The sequence below is a fragment of the Lathyrus oleraceus genome, chromosome 1 (assembly GCF_024323335.1).
Source record: "Lathyrus oleraceus cultivar Zhongwan6 chromosome 1, CAAS_Psat_ZW6_1.0, whole genome shotgun sequence".
NCBI classification, from domain to species: domain Eukaryota; kingdom Viridiplantae; phylum Streptophyta; class Magnoliopsida; order Fabales; family Fabaceae; genus Lathyrus; species Lathyrus oleraceus.
Genome location: NC_066579.1, coordinates 173,057,475 through 173,074,283, shown reverse-complemented (window position 1 = coordinate 173,074,283; position 16,809 = coordinate 173,057,475). Strand labels below are relative to the sequence as shown.

Genomic DNA, 16,809 nt, shown 5'->3' with positions numbered 1-16,809 from the left:
ATTCGATATAGTCGAATACTTCATTTAGTGAATATGTTATGATGCTTGTGTATATAAAGACATGTGATTATGTAAACAAATATAACAACTTTATAATAAAATTTCCCTTTTTCACAATATAATCTCTTTCTCTCTCTTTCTCTCTCTCTCTCTCTCTCTCTCTCTCTCTCTCTATCTCTCTCTCTCTTCATTCTTCTTGAAAACCATAATTGTTCCAATAAATTGGTATCGATGAACCCGATTGAGAATTAGTCAACCGATAATGGAAAACAGCAACACAACATCAACGTAATTTCCTGCAAATCTATCGGTCTTTAGAGGTGAGAACTACGAGAGGTGGGTTACGCAAATGTAGGTCATCTTCAAATTTCAAGATGTGGCTAAAATCCTAAATGATGGAGTACCTGCTTTGGAAGTGAGTGCAAATGATGTTTGGAAGGTTGCGCATGAGGAACAAAGGTAGAAAGATGGAAAAGTTATTTTCTTGATTTATCAATGTGTGGATTCTGTTAATTCCTTGTATTTTTTATTGGCAGTAATTTTGGTAAAACTAACTTAGCTACAACATGTTGAACAAGATGTCCTAACATGTGGATTCGACATCTTGTCTGAAACAGTTTTTACTCTTGGTAACGTTTGATTGTTTAACTGATTACAGAATATTCTAGGAATATTAAGTAATCTCATGTGGCGTCCGTGAGTGAGGAATCAGAGATTCTAATTGATTTTAAACTTATTCAGTTTTCTAAATATTGAGACATTTTAGGAAACTTTTTATTGGTAACCTAATGTTGTGCAGCTGGTTCACTTCGTGTACAAGGCCCAAATCCAGTTCTTTCTATGGCTATATATAGAATGCTTCAAACCTAATTGAAGGACGAAGAAAAGAAGACAGTTGTGTGGTGTTAGGGTTTGAGTATACGTCTTATTTGTGAGCCTCTCAAATATCATTTTGATATATGAGTAGGAATGTGTTAATTTATTGTAAGGATTGTCAAGCACTCATAAGCTTTTAAGCATTGAGTGATTGTGTGTCTGTGGAGTGTGACTTCAGAATTTCTTGTAATTGTTTGAAGTATCACTGTTGTTACTGAAAGGGAAGTGAGAAGGGTCTCACACCTAGGAGTGTCTTAGGTAGAAGTTAAGCACGGGTAGTGATTAGGGTGTAGACTGTAAATTGGAGATAATTTGCAGAAGGTCTACAAACTGATATTATTTAGTGGATTTCCTTCCTGGCTTGGTAGCCCCCAGATGTAGGTGTTGTTGTACACCAAACTAGGTTAACAACTTTGTGTGTTCAGTTATTTTATGTTCCCTTATATGTAAGTTATCTTGTTATTGTCTATTGATCAGATATCAGTGTCTCGACATCTCTTAGAACATCTAATATCTGCTTACCAGAATTTCAATTGGTATCAGAGCAGGCATCCTGCTCTATTTTTGGGTTAGATCCAGGGAAGATACTTTCTGGTACAATGGACAAGGAAAGAGGACTTGTGAACAAACCTCTCATTCTTGATGGAACCAACTATGACTACTGGAAAGCTCGTATGGTGGCTTTTATCAAATCCATGGACAACAAATCTTGGAAATTCGTGGTTAAGGGATGAGATCCACCAATAATTAGAGATAAAGATGGCAAGATTACTGATGTGCTGAAGGCTGAGGAAGACTGGGATGATGAAGATGATAAATTAGCTCAAGAAAACTCCAAAGCATTGAATTCTCTATTTAATGGAATGGACAAGAACATCTTTAGACTAATAAATAACTCCACTATTTCTAAAGAAGCTTGAGAGATCTTGAAGACTGCTCATAAAGGAACCTCTAAGGTAAAGATGTCAAGGCTTCAACTTCTAACCACCAAGTTTGAGAACTTAAGAATGAAGGAGGATGAGAGCATTCATGACTTTCACATGAATATCATTGAGATAGCCAGTGCCTCAAGTGCTCTAGGGGAGAAGATTCCAGAAGCTAAGTTGGTCAGAAAAATCCTCAGGTCCCTCAAAAGAGATTTGACATGAAGGTTACTGCCACTGAAGAAGCTCAAGATATCAACAACATGAAAGTTGATGAACTGATGGGATCTCTTCATACCTTGAGTTAGGGATCATTAAAAAATCATAAAAGAAGAAAAGCATAGCCTTTGTCTCTAATATTGAAGACCTCAAAGATGAACGTGACTTGGATACAGATGAAGGGGTATCTAATGCTATCATATTACTTGGAAGAAAATTCAACAAAATGAAGAAGAATATGGACTGGAAGACAAGATCTAATGTCAAAAACAAATCATTCGACATCAACAAAAATCATGATCTTGGCAGAAGGCCCAAAATTGAAGAAAAAACTAACCAAGGAAAAGGAATCCAATGCCATGGACGCGAAAGGTTTGGTCACATAAGGGTTAAGTGTCCCACGTATCTCAAGAAACAAAAGAATGGTTTGTGTGTCTCTTGGTCAGAAGATATTCTGAAAGTGATCCTGAAGTGGAACCTACTAAACAGGTTACTACCCTGACTGGAATTTGTGACTCTGATGAAGACTCTGATTGTGAGGAACTAACCTTTGAGGAACTTGTTGAATCTTATAAGGAATTGTGCCTCAGAAATGAAAACGTCTGTAAACTGGGAGAAGGTCAAAATAAAACTATTGCTCAACTACAGGCAGAGAAAGTGGAGCATCTATCTATCATCTCTGATCTGAAGGAGGAAGTTGTACTACACAATTCAAAACTTGACAATATGACTAAATCTGTAAGAATGCTTAACAGTAGTTCTGATGTTCTGGATGAAATTCTTCAAACTGGTAAGAATGCTGGAAATGTTCAAGGTTTAGGCTATGACAATTAAGGAGTAATGAACAAAGGAAAATTGTATGTAATGAACTTTGTTCCACCTAAAAGACAATAGGAACGACATATGTCTAATCAAATGTCCCAACATCATCAAGGGGATTAAGAGGTTTACTCAGGAAGCAAGACCCAAAGATGGAAGTATCATCATTATGGGAAGTTTGGTCATATAAAACCTTATTGCTACAAATTGTATGGCTATCCCAAACCTGCTTCATAACTCAGAAGAAAACAAACTATGGTTAAGCCAAAGAAAAGATGGATTCCCAAAAATGGTATGTCAGAACTCATAGCTCACACCTCCATCAGAGCTTCTGCTAGAGAGGATTAGTATTTTGATAATGGCTTCTCTAGACACATGACTGGTGTCAAGAAATTTTTGGTGAATATTAAGTCATATTCCACTAGCTATGTCACCTTTGGAGATGGATCAAAAGGAGAAACAAAGGGAATTGGAAAGTTGGACTATCCAGGATTGCCTAGTCTAGATGATGTTCTATTTGTTAAAGGATTGACTGCTAATCTGATAAGTATTAGTCAACTCTGTGACCAAGGTCTCAAAGTAAACTTTAATAAAACTGAATGTATGGTAAGAAATGAGAAGAATGAAGCCATCTTGAAGGGATCCATATCAAAAGATAACCGTTATCTGTGGACTCTTCAAGAAACAAATTGTCTCTCCACCTGCCTAATGTCAAAAGAGGATGAGACTAAGTTATGGCATCAAAAGCTTGGTCACTTACATTTGAAAGGTATGAAGAAGGTTATATCAAAGGAAGCAGTAAGAGGAATTCCCAAACTGAGAATTGATGAAGGAAAAAATTGTGGTGAATGTCAAATAGAGAAGCAAACAAAGATGTCCCACAAGAAGCTTCAACATCTAACCACTTCAAAAATTCTGGAGCTACTTCATATGGACTTGATGGGACCTATGCAAGTTAAAATTCTAGGAGGGAAGAGGTACGCATATGTTGTTGTTGATGACTTCTCTAGGTTCACATGGGTGAACGTCATTAAAGAAAAGTATGAAGTGTTTGAAGTGTTTAAAGAACTCTATCAAAATATTCAAAGAGAGAAGGATTGTGGCATTATCAGGATTAGAAGTGACCATGGGAAGGAATTTGAGAACAACAAGTTTGAGGAATTCTGCACCTCTGAAGGAATTAGTCATGAGTTCTCTTCGTCCATCACCCCACAACAAAATGGTGTGGTTGAGCGCAAGAATAGAACCATTCAAGAATGTGCAAGGGTCATACTTCATGCTAAGAAACTACCATATCATTTTTGGGATGATGTCATGAACATTTCCTGCTATATTCTTAATAGAGTAACTATCAGATCTGGCACATCAGCCACATTGTATGAACTATGGAAAGGAAGAAAGCCAACTGTGAAATATTTCCATGTATTTGAAAGTAAATGTTATATTCTGGAAAATCGTGAGCAGAGGAGAAAAATTGATCCTAAAAGTGATGAGGTAAATTTTCTAGGATACTCTATAAACAACAGAGCATACAAAGTCTTCAACTCCAGAACCAGGGTAATGATGGAATCCATAAACATTGTAGTGGAAGACTCAACTAACGAAGTTGATGTCACAGATGATGTTGAAACATCAATGAATGATGTTCCAGAAGATGTTGCAGACACAATTGCTAATACTGAACCTACAGAGAATGAGTCAACTAACAAAGGGGCTTCCAATCAAGGTATTAGTCGAATACTAGTCATCTCGAATCTTTTTAGAAACCGACTGGATATTATGAAGTACATAATGAGATTATCTTTAACATACATGTAATCTTTTGTAATATGTTTTATAACTAACTCTGAGTCACCCATTATTTCGACTTAAGTTTCCCCTAATTCCAACAATATATCAAGTCCGATTATGAGAGCTTCATATTCAGCCTCATTGTTCGAGCAGAGGCCGTCCACTTTATACTTGAGTTTTGTTGGAATTTTATTAGGAGAAACGATTAAAACTCATATGCATGTTCCATCTTTGTGGCTAGACCCATCAAAGTATAACTTCTAGAGTTCTAATTTGAGATAGTTCAGTGCATTCTCAACTATGGAGTGGTAGACTATAAAGTATGCGGTCACTTATCCCTTAACAGCTTTTAACGGCATATATGTTAAAGAATATTCAGTTAGAGCTAGTGCGCATTTTCCAATTCGGCTGTGCAAAATTGGTTTAGACAACATATGTTTAATGACATCGAAGTAAGATGAAACATAAACATCAACAAATTTTATATAATGCTTTAACTTCATACAAGAAAAATACAAGCATAAACACAAATTTTCACCTATGCTATACTTAGTTTCTGCATCATTTAAGACCCTATTGAGGTAGTAAATGGCTCTTTCGACGCCATTATCATCCTCTTGAGCCAACATGCTCCCTAAAGTATTGTCATATGCAGATATGTATAATCTCATACTCTTATTCCTATAAGGTGGTGTCAGAATTGGTGGATGACTCAGGTATTCTATAATTTTATTGAACACTTCTTGCTGAGCCTTCCCTCATTCAAATCCTTCCTTGTTGAGTCGAAGCAAAGGCGAAAAAACTTGCGTCTTTCCACTAAGGTTTGAAAAGAATCTCCTTAGGAAATTAATCTTGCCAAGCAGTGACTGCAATTCCTTCTTCGTTGATGGTGCTTTCGCCTCCATTATGGCCTTAGTCTTATTCTGGTTTATTTCAATTCCCTTTTTGTGGACCACAAAGCCTAAGAAATCCCATGCATGCACATAAAAAGCGCATTTGAGAGGGTTCATTTTTAGACCATGTCTTCTCATCCTTTCGAAGGACAGTCGAAGATGGTCTATATGGCTCTTCCCTGAAACAGACTTAACAACAACATCTATGTAAATTTGCATAAAAGTCCCTATGAAATCATGGAAGATTGAATTCATTGCTCTCGGGTATATTGCCCCTGCATTCTTCAAACCAAAAGGAATCACCACTCATTCATAGGTGCCTAAGGCTCCAGGACATCGAGATGTCGTTTTTGGGACATCCTCTTCCGCAAAGAATATCTGATTATATCCAGAATATCCATCGAGCATGCTAAGATACTCATGGCATGCGGAAGAATCGACTAGCATTTCCGCAACTGGCATTGAATATTCATCCTTTGGAGTTCCAGTATTTAAGTCTCTAAAATATATGCACACCCTCAAAGTATCGTTCTTCTTAATAACAGGCACAATATTAACTAACCACTATAAATACTTGGTTGTACGGATGAAGTTACATCGAATAAGCCTTTCAAACTCCTCTTTAATCTTCGAGAGAATTGCAGGTGCAAATCGCCTTGGGTTCTACTTGATAGGCTTTTTCCAAGCTTGATTGGCAGCTTCAATTCGACCAGATCTTTGATAAAACCAGGCATATCATCATAATCCCATGCGAAACAGTCCTTGAATTCCTTCAACAACTGGATCACTTCGACTTTGAGTTGGGGGCTGATATTGGCACTAATGTAAGTTGGCATTTTTGTCAATCCTCCTCCCAAGTCTATTTCCTCAAGTGGATCATGAGCTAACATCTTAATATTTATTGCTAGCGGATCCTTCTCGAAACCCAAAGGCTCATCATCATAGATGGCGCTGAGCCTTTGGCCTTGATCTTCATCCTGAACCATATCATGTGGCTTTGGATCGAAGTCCTTTCCAGAACCTATTTGATGGAATTCCTTGCTGGCTTCGACAACCATGTTTTTGACTTCAGCCTCCAAGGCCGATTGCTATTTGTTTTCGGCTATGTAAGTCGAAATCCTTTTTAGCGCTTCGAACTTAGTCATCAACACTAAATTCACTTCCCTAACCTGTAGGGTCAACTCCGGGCGCTCCTAGATATCCAGAGTCGTCTTCTCCTACCACTTCTCCGTCCCAGCGAAAGCCATTGTTAGGGTGCAAATATAGGGAACAGTAGGCATTATCGTCTGGAGTAAATGCAAAATTGGCCGGATCACACGGAGCGATATTGGCCAAATGTTTGTCGAACTAACGTATGTCGATATGGTTGATAGGAGTCTTAAAGTAACCTTTGTTTGCTCCTATATTCTCCAGAATACCATCTGGACGCCATATGATGATTCGTTGGTGCATTAAGGATGGCACAATCCCAACCCCATATATCCATTCTCTTCCAAGCAACAAGTTATAGTTGGCATTCGTTTCCAAAATCATAAACATTGTGGATCTGGTGATAATTCCTTCAGTTAACTTGACCTGGATTACACTAAGAGTGGAACCCACCTTTCCCTCATAATTGGAAAGCATCATATTGTGGGGTTTGGCATCTGTATCATACTTGCCAAATTTTCTCGGCATATGATGCGATATCAAATTCACCATTGAGTCGCAGTCCACTAAGATTTTATTAATGGGGACATCTTCGATCTTCCCAATAATAAAGAGAGGCTTAAGGTGACTCTTCATAGCCTCATCGAGTCTCTCAAAGAAGGCATTTTTCTCCTCCACGCAACCATTGTTCATCACATAGTAGCATACTGGCTTGTGAGCAACCATTTCTCTTTATGTATTGTTGTCGATGTCTTCGACCTCTGTGATTTGGTTGAACTCCATGGGCATCATAGATACCATACCGACTAAGATATCCAAAGAATCTTCTGACCCGAAGTCAAAGTTATCTATCAACATTTCGTCTTCTGCAACCATTCGATCATATTTCTCTCTGGTCGCCTCTGCTGGAGTACTAAACTTTCCTTTGTCAAGGCTTAAGTCCTCCTTTTTTCTTGCAGGCACATTGGTGCCGAACTCAAAATTTTCCTTTTCTCCAGCATCCCTTTTTGCTTTCCTCCTTCTTTGTTCCCTTCTCCATTGAGACCTTGTCATGAGATTTTTTCCTTTGTAGTTTTCAGAGATGTGGGAGGTTTTTTTTGTCATGCTAAAACTCCTTACGGTATGTTAATGACGAACCTCTATCCACCTCGAAGTTCTGCCATTTTCCCTGGCCGCGTTTCCTGCCATCGAATGACTTTAATCATTTTCCATTTGAAGCCTCAGTGTTGGGTTTGAAAGAGATGGGTTTAGCAACATGACCCTTCGTTTTGTTTCACCAAGCTTCACCATATGCCTTATTGAATCATAATACCTTATTGGGTCGAAAGCCCTTATGGGCTGGACAACCTGTTGATCTTGGAGGGCTTTCTGGAACCCTTGGTGTTTTACCCTCCTTACTCCCTAGAGGTTTTAGGCTGCTGTCTTGTCGAACATGGTGTTGCATCGGGGGCACAGTATAACCTCTGATTGCTTCTTCTGGCACCTCCGGTAGAAATCAGTCAGAGTTTCGTCTTCTTTGGGGAAGGCTATTTTATTATACCCTTCTTGTTGACACTCATTGTCAACTTCCATGTATGTTTCTTGGATATTTCAACCATATTAACCTCCATGTCGATATCTTCAGTGATGTCCAAATTCCGGAATTTCAATTGAAGGCCCTCGGTAGCCTTATCTATTTGCACAAAACCATCAACAATTTCTTTGGTTACTATCATCAGGTTGGAATCTTCAGTGACTCCAGTGTCGAAAACATCAGTGTTTCCATTGGTGGCATTTCCCACAGCTTCCTGAACGAAGTCGTTAAAGAATCCCGATCAAGATGCTCAGAAACCCTAACCATGATGGGTTCATTGATGAAGTCCTCAGTAACTTTGGTCATGTCGAAATCATCAGTGACTTTGACCATGTTTACTTCCTCTAGTTTCGTGTAGTGGGCATCAACCATTTGCAGAGGATTGGAGTTGATCTTCATCTGGCTCCTAGGTTTGTCTCCAAACTTGAGTCTCCCTTCTTGGATAGCATTCTGAACAAGATCCCTGAAAAAAAAACATTGAGATGTTTTATGACCCAGAAAACTATGGTACTTGCAAAACCCTCTTTTCTTTCTTTGTTCTAAAGGAGGTACTTTAGCACTCAGAGGCACTATCATTTGACCATCCTTAACTAACAAATCAAAGATTTCGTCATATTTTATAACGTCGAAAGTGTAAATTTATCATTCTTTTCTGGTTCAATAGGGTTTTTTCCGTTCGACGGGGCCAAGACCTTACAAGCATAAGGTGAACCTTGCTTCAACTCAGCAAGGTCGATTTCATTTTCGTCGAAGCCCATTATAGGATCCTTCGTCATCATTACTGAAATCGACGTAGGCTACTCTTTTATTCTTATTTTTTGTAGCTTTTTCTTCCTTCAAGCATTATAACTGTCGGACCCTATCAGGCAGTTGGACCATATCTCTAAAATACTGGTTATCTAACTTATTCCTGATAGAATAGTCAAGCCCCCCAGCGGCCATTTCGACCAATTCATACTCTGGTACTTGTATAAAATACCTAGCTTTGAGTAATCGAAATCTATTTAGATAATCGTCAATTGGCTCAGTAAGAAGACGATTGAATAACTAGAATAAAAAAAGGAAAATTTCACTTTTCAAAATCGTTAGCACCGTCCCACTTGGCATGTCAATTTGTTTGCCGTGAAAATTGGCAAACAACCGCTGATCTTCCAAATTACTAAATTTGGTTACTTACAGGATCGATCAGATTGATCATAGGACATGTGCTAATTATTTGTTAAAGTGAATTCTAGTGAACATAAACACTTCGACAGTGTTTGCAACAATAGTGATTCGTTAAAATACTTAAAAAAGTAAAAGACCAACACAAAATAAAGAGAAACGTTTGTAAGAACGAAGATAAATGACTACAAAGATGAATCCTTAAAATAAAGATATATTTCTGGAAAATAAAGATGAATTAAATTACTTCAAAGTAAATGACAATGGTGTAAATCGAACATACATTTCTCAATTTACTGTTTCTATACACACGGATACTTGGTAAATTTTACAGATTTTGTACACACATTGAACACCCCCGATCCTAGCACTAAGACCTTTTATTTATACTAATCGAAATAATCGCTTCTAACGGCCTTTCTATCACATCGAGATAAATGGCGCTTTGCATGGATGCAACTATCCACTATACTCCACGTGTACCCTCAGCAATTCAGATAAGAGCAAAAGTTTTCTCCTTTATTTGAATTTGAATCTCTCGTCAAAAACGTCTTCAAACACTAAAGAATATTTCTAAGTCTCTGTTGCATCTTGATCCTCTCATCTGGGAATTTTCGACTAGAACTCCCAATATCAGATTCAGTCGAAAATCTTCACAGAGATTTCCATTTCTTAACTCTAAAATGGACGTCAAAATTAGGAGCCAACAGTCGCACACAGTGAAACTGAAAAGATAGCTAGGTCTTGTGTTTAGAAGTGAAAATGAAGATAGAATTAGGGCTTACAATGTTTCAACTTCTAAAGAATACAATGTTTTATCATCTTTTTTTTACTTCTAAATTTATGTTTAATGAAATAAATATTCCAAGTCAATTAATATAATTTCATGTCAACCAAAGTAATACCAGCTGGATTCCATGTCTACTTAAGCTAACAGTTTTTGACAAATTTTAACAGAAAAGACCAATGTGAGTAACATAGCGTGATTTGAGGGACTTAAAATGAACGCTTACTAAATAAAGGACGAAAGTGAAAGCTAAAATTAAGTTAAGAAACCAAAATATGCATTAGAGCTTAAACTTTAACTATTATTTAGTTAGGCCTTTTTAGCATTTAGATGTTTGAGTACTTTACTTTATTTATCCCTTTTAGTCTTATATATGTAGTATCTTTGACACATTTGAAGGTATTAAAGAAATGAAAAAGTCTTTAGTTTTATAGCTAGCGTTTTATCTTCTTCTCAGCTTTAGAGTATTAGGGTTTTCTAATAGTTTTAATACTGCTCACTTTTAGAGCCTATGATATATCCTTCCTCCAAATAATTCAAATCATCCTCAAATCAATGACCTAGAACTTTAATCAGTCTATCTTGTCATGCAAGCATTTGCTGCTATAGAAAGATTGGGAATATGATTTACGATATGCACATTTTATCACTCGTCTCCTTAAGTACTATAATGTCAATACGAGTGGGGGACTAATTATAGATATCGACAATTGTGATCATCGAGTTGAAATCGATGTTATTAGCAAATGGATATAGTAAGGGATCATGTTGATTACTACCTCAAACATAAGAGTGAACTAAATTCATCTACATATGCTCTTTCTACATTTTCTCCTTCGACATCTACTTCTGCACTTGAAGGTGGGCCTACAAACTAAATCATTATGGATGAGTTACTTAGCGTTTGAAGATTTATAACTCAATAATTAAATGGACTTAGACATGATATGGATGGTATCTCACAAAGGCTGAATCAACTAGAGGCATTTCAGGAGGAGGATGATGATTTTAGTTACTCTTTTAGCCCTTATGGCATAGCTGCATGCTTTATGACTTATTTATGTTTGTGATTTTCATTGTTATTTGCATTGTCTATGTGAATTGTTTGATGGTTGTTCTATCCTTGTTTCATTAACTATCGTATGTGTTTTCTCTATGTTTTTATGTTATGTTTGTTGGATGCCACATGAATTATTATTGTTTTTCTTATTTTTTTTATAATGTTAAAAGGGGCACAAAAGATATGCATGTTTTTCTTAAGAATGAGTGTGATTCTTAATTCATCTTAATGTTTGGTGAAAGATGATGTAAATTAGAAAGTGGTGTATTTTTTTCTTAGATATTATCAGTTCATTGTGAAGAGTCTCGATATTAAGTGTTTATTGTAAAAAATCTTAATGTGAGGTTTATAATTAAATATCTTAATACATAATAAAAAAAATACTAGATATATCATTCAATTGGAGAAAGCAAATCATATATATATTTGTGTTTTACTTCTCTCTTACCTTTTATATTCTGCGTTTTACTTATTATTATTTCTGGATTAATTATAACTTCACAAATTTGCCTCCACAAAAATAAATTGCCATAATTAAGCACTTAAATTCAAAAAAAATCTAGCTTCCTAACTTCCTAATTCAAACACCGCTGCATTGAGTGCATTTCTGGGTGAATTTGGTTTATTGTATTGTACATGAATCCATATTTCAAAATTTATACAGTGGGAGAGGACTTTTTTTTTATAAGATTAGAGAGGAATACTGAAGATTTTTTTTAAATATTCAAATTTTAAATTTTTTTTCCAAAAATATCCATATTTTCAAAAAAGTTATATATATGGGCATTTTTTGCCCTAAAATGGCCATGGACGCCACCCTAGATGGCGCCTACCCTTAAATTTAATAAGTCGTCACTAAGAGTGGCGCCTACTCCTATTTCCATTTTTTTTTTAATATGTTTTTAATTATTTTTTTAAATCTTTTTTAACTTATTTTAAATTTATTAATTTATATTTATTATAATTTATATTAATACATATATATATAAATAATATTATTTACAAGATATATATATATATATATATATATATATATATATATATATATATATATATATATATATATATATATATATATATATATATATATATATATATATATATATATATATATATATATATATATATATATAAATTTATATATATTAATTTAATTTATAACAAAATAATATTATTTACAAATTTTTGAGAGAATTAGGGTTAATCATGTTAGGGTTAATTAATCAATTATAATTAGGGTTTATTGATCGGTTATAATTAGAGTTTGGTAGTTATGACCTAATTCAAACCCTAATTCTCCCTAAGACTAATTAGGGTTAAGTACATTGATGTACAACCTAGATTTTTTCCTATAAATAAAGTGTTATTTCCTTGCATTTTCTTCACCACTATTTCCTATCACTTTCTCTATCAAGTTGAGTTCATGGCATCCCCCAGACCGTCATCATGGCAACGAACATCATCAAGGCGGCCGGATCCTAAACCAGTAATCTTAAAAAGGGATGGGTATGTTATTTTCTCGCCTGTGAAACCCCCAATGGAGATGAAATTTTGGAACATCCGTTCGTTGGACCAACTAAAAAGGTCCTTGATGTCTTGGTTAGAGGGAGATTACCAACCTGGTGAAGTCATCAGAAGGATTCAGAGGCTTAGAAGAAGGTTCTCATTTGAAACTGGAGAAACGGAATGTTGGTGGGTTGAAGTTGAAAGCGACATTGATTGCATCCAAATGATGCATGGATCAGATGACATAGTGTTAACTGTTGTAATTTCCTAGATTTTAATGGTTGTTTGTGTTTATGTTCTTGTATTTGTTATTGTTCTATTACTTGTTCTTGTTTTAGTACTTGTTCTTGTTCCAGTATTCGTTTTTGTTTTAGTAATTGTTGTTGTAATGTTAGATGTCTGTGTTTGTTGTTCCAGTGTCATCTTCTATTTGGAATAAAAAATAAACTTTATTGATAAATAGCATTGGTACAAAGAGTTATGAATATGAAAACTATATTGTGGAACTAGATCCACGATATGGACATTTGTTCTTATTATGCCCCAGTTGTCGACATATGCTACACTTCCTCTGCATTTTCTCTGCGACGTCCATTTCAGTTCTAATGCGCCTGCTGTTTTGGCGACCACTTTTATTCCGCCGCATCGATTCGTTGTGCCAAACAATTTCCCCGTCATACTCTGGCCAATATGCCTCCAATGCTACCACCGGAAAGGGATTGTCGTATACATTTAGCAATGTTGCAACTTTGTAGATGGGAGACACTAGCGACAATGCATCGAAGTGGCTGTGTGAACACGCTGCAATGACATGGGAACAAGGCATACGATAGACCTGAAATTGACCACAGTCGCACCAACAGTCTGGTATTAGGACCCTATACTCTTGTCTGGGCAGCCCCTGGTTGTGGTCAATTGTTTCCTTGACACTAAAAGTGTGGCCATGGCGGTCGAATTCCGTAACCCGATGGCTGCTGGCTTTGGCAGATTCCTGCCTCATAAACTTCATGCAGGCATCACTATATACTTGACTCGTCGGTAACACTTCATGCCAGCGCTTCCCTCTTGTTACGAACAACGTTGCCATCCGAAAATAGGTCGCACTCACCAAAGCGGTTACCGGGAGGTTACGTATGCCCTTAAAGACGTCGTTCATTAATTCCACAAGATTTGTTGTCATGTGGCCCCACCTCACCCCATCGTCGTATGACCTAGTCCACTTTGCTCTGTCAATATTATCGATCCAGCTCCCTGCATCAGAATTTGCCAACACTATTTCCCGGCGGTAGTATTGGAATCCAGGTTGGTTTAATGCATACCCCGCGTTTATCAAATTTTGCTTCAAGAAATTATCTTTGAACTCCCGCACAAAATTTTGAGCAATATGCCTGATGCAGTAGACATGCGTAGACGGGGGGTCATGCCAACCATTTCCTGGATTATTGTATGCACTGTCTATAGAAGCGTGCCTGTCAGAAATCAAACAGATGCCATCTTGTGGAGTCACGTGCGTTCGGAGATTCTTAAGGAAGAAACTCCAAGCAACAACCGTTTCTCCTTCTACCAATGCAAAGGCTGGGAAAATATTAGAATTTCCATCTTGTGCGACCGCCATCAGTAACGATCCTTTGTATTTCCCATGCAGCCAAGTTCCATCGACTTGAATAAGCGGCTTGCAGAATGTGAAACCGATGATGTAGGGACGGAATGCCCAGAAAAGTCTATGTAATATTCCATTACCTTCTAGACGAGTTCCGTCAGGGGATTGTGCCGACAAGGTCTCCATTATAGAAACCGTCCCAGGTGAATACAAATGTAGTGCAGCCAGGTAACGCGGAAGTTGTTTGTATGATTCCTCCCAATTACCGTATACCAGTTCAATTGCCTTGGTTTTCGCTAACTAAGCCTTTCTGTACGACGGTGTATATTTGAAAACAGCAACACAATGGGAGATAATAGTTTTGACCTTGAGTGACGGGTCAACTTCAACAAGAGGTATTATGGAATGGCAGATCATATCATGGCTAAGTTTGCGATAATCTTGTGTCATGTTTGTGTTGACGCAAGTGTGAGCTTGAGAAATGAACCCTATCACCCACGCATTATGTTTCTTCTTGTACGATGCCATCAACCTATACCCACACTCCGGGTTTTTGCATAAAATAACATATCTTTCCGGGTTTGATTTGTTAACATCGTAGTCAACACAGTTTTTCAAGTGCCAGTTTTTTATTGCTAACAGACACTCTTCCTTGGTCCGAAATTGGTCACCCTTCTTTAACTCCTCATCAGACCTCATATATGGGTTGTAGAACATATCTGATGAGGGCTCATCCTCGCCCAAGTTAAGGGTTGTGAAGTGCGCAGGCGGTGAGTAGCGTTGCGCTATAGGTATTTGTACTTGGTCTTCGTCTTCGGAATCACGGTTCACCAAGTCATCAACCACGTCTTCTGCATCATCAACCACATCGTCTTCAACGGGGTGTTCAACATCTTGTTCGTCATCAACCACAGGATCAATAACCTGTGACTGAATATTCTGAGTTGGTTGAAACTGTTCCAACACAATGTACAACACTATATAATTGTAACCAAAATACTCATGGTTACGAAACATGTATTGTGCCTCCATGTCATTTTGAATCAATGACTTATAAAACCTGACTGAGTTATTTTCAGTAAAAAAAGGTTGTTGATAAAAAATTTGGGACACAGGTTGTCTAAGTTTGGACTCAATCTTTTTTTTTCAGATAAGAGAAGTCAGCTCCTCTATTTAGACAAAAACGAGTGCAATTGGTGTTTCTAAATAGGAAGCCAGACATATCATATTCATAAGTCTCACCATTCACGTGAGCTTTGATTTTGTATTGTGATGAAGATGCCATGATATGTGAAGATATTGTGAAGATTTTGTGAAGATATTGTGAAGATTTTGTGAAGATATTGTGAAGATATATGTGAAGATATTGTGAAGATTTTGTGAATACCTTTGTGAAAATTTGTGTGAATACTTATACTCACACATCCACCAAGCCTTCCCCTAGACAAGACAAGTGCAACCTAATCTGTACCAATGCATGCTAACCTATCCACCTAGCCTGCACCTAGCCTGCAAGATTCTCACGCATGCCTATCCATCAAATGTCTTCACCACCTAGTCTGCAAGATTCCCACGCATGCCTATCCATCAAATGTCTTCACCACCTAGTCTGCAAGATTCCCACGCATGCCTATCCATCAAATGTCTTCACCACCTAGTCTGCAAGATTCCCACGCATGCCTATCCATCAAATGTCTTCACCACCTAGTATTTAGATTTGGACTCCCAACCTTCATATAATTTTTCTCTAGTTATCAATTGAATCAATTTAACTAAATATTTAAGTATCCATTTAAGTCTCCTTATCTCTACATGCATGCAGCTCCACCTAGCCAATACAAGACAATACAAGACTTTAATGTATTTGCCACCTAGAGTGGCGAGTTCATATCTTATCCTGACCTACTGATGCATGCAGTAGACGTGTCAAAATTATTACATGTATGCAGCTCCACCTAGCCTGCAAGATTCTCAGACAAGACAAGACTTTAATGTATTCGCCACCTAGAGTGGCGAGTTCATGTCTTATTCTGACCTACTGATGCATGCAGTAGACGTGTCAAAATTATTACATGCATGCAGCTCCACCTAGCCTGCAAGATTTTCAGACAATACAAGACTTTAATGTATTCTCCACCTAGAGTGGCGAGTTCATGTCTTATCCTGACCTACTGATGCATGCAGTAGACGTGTCAAAATTATTACATGCATGCAGCTCCACCTAGCCTGCAAGATTCTCAGACAAGACAAGACTTTAATGTATTCATCACCTAGAGTGGCGAGTTCATGTCTTATCCTGACCTACTGATGCATGCAGTAGACGTGTCTTATGTGAAGACATGCATGCAACTCCACCTAGCCTGCAAGATTCCCAGCCAACTTTGCATGCGTTGCTCCTTCCCAGATTTTTGCATGCGTTACACGTGTCCAATTTTTTTACATATTCATA

General features: G+C 37.2%; 1 protein-coding gene across 1 annotated transcript in view; it reads left to right on the top strand.

Moving 5' to 3' along the window:
* The window catches only part of LOC127125682 (bifunctional UDP-glucose 4-epimerase and UDP-xylose 4-epimerase 1-like), a 94,113-nt gene that overhangs the window by 28,538 nt on the left and 48,766 nt on the right, over nucleotides 1–16,809 (top strand). The window lies entirely within an intron of this gene.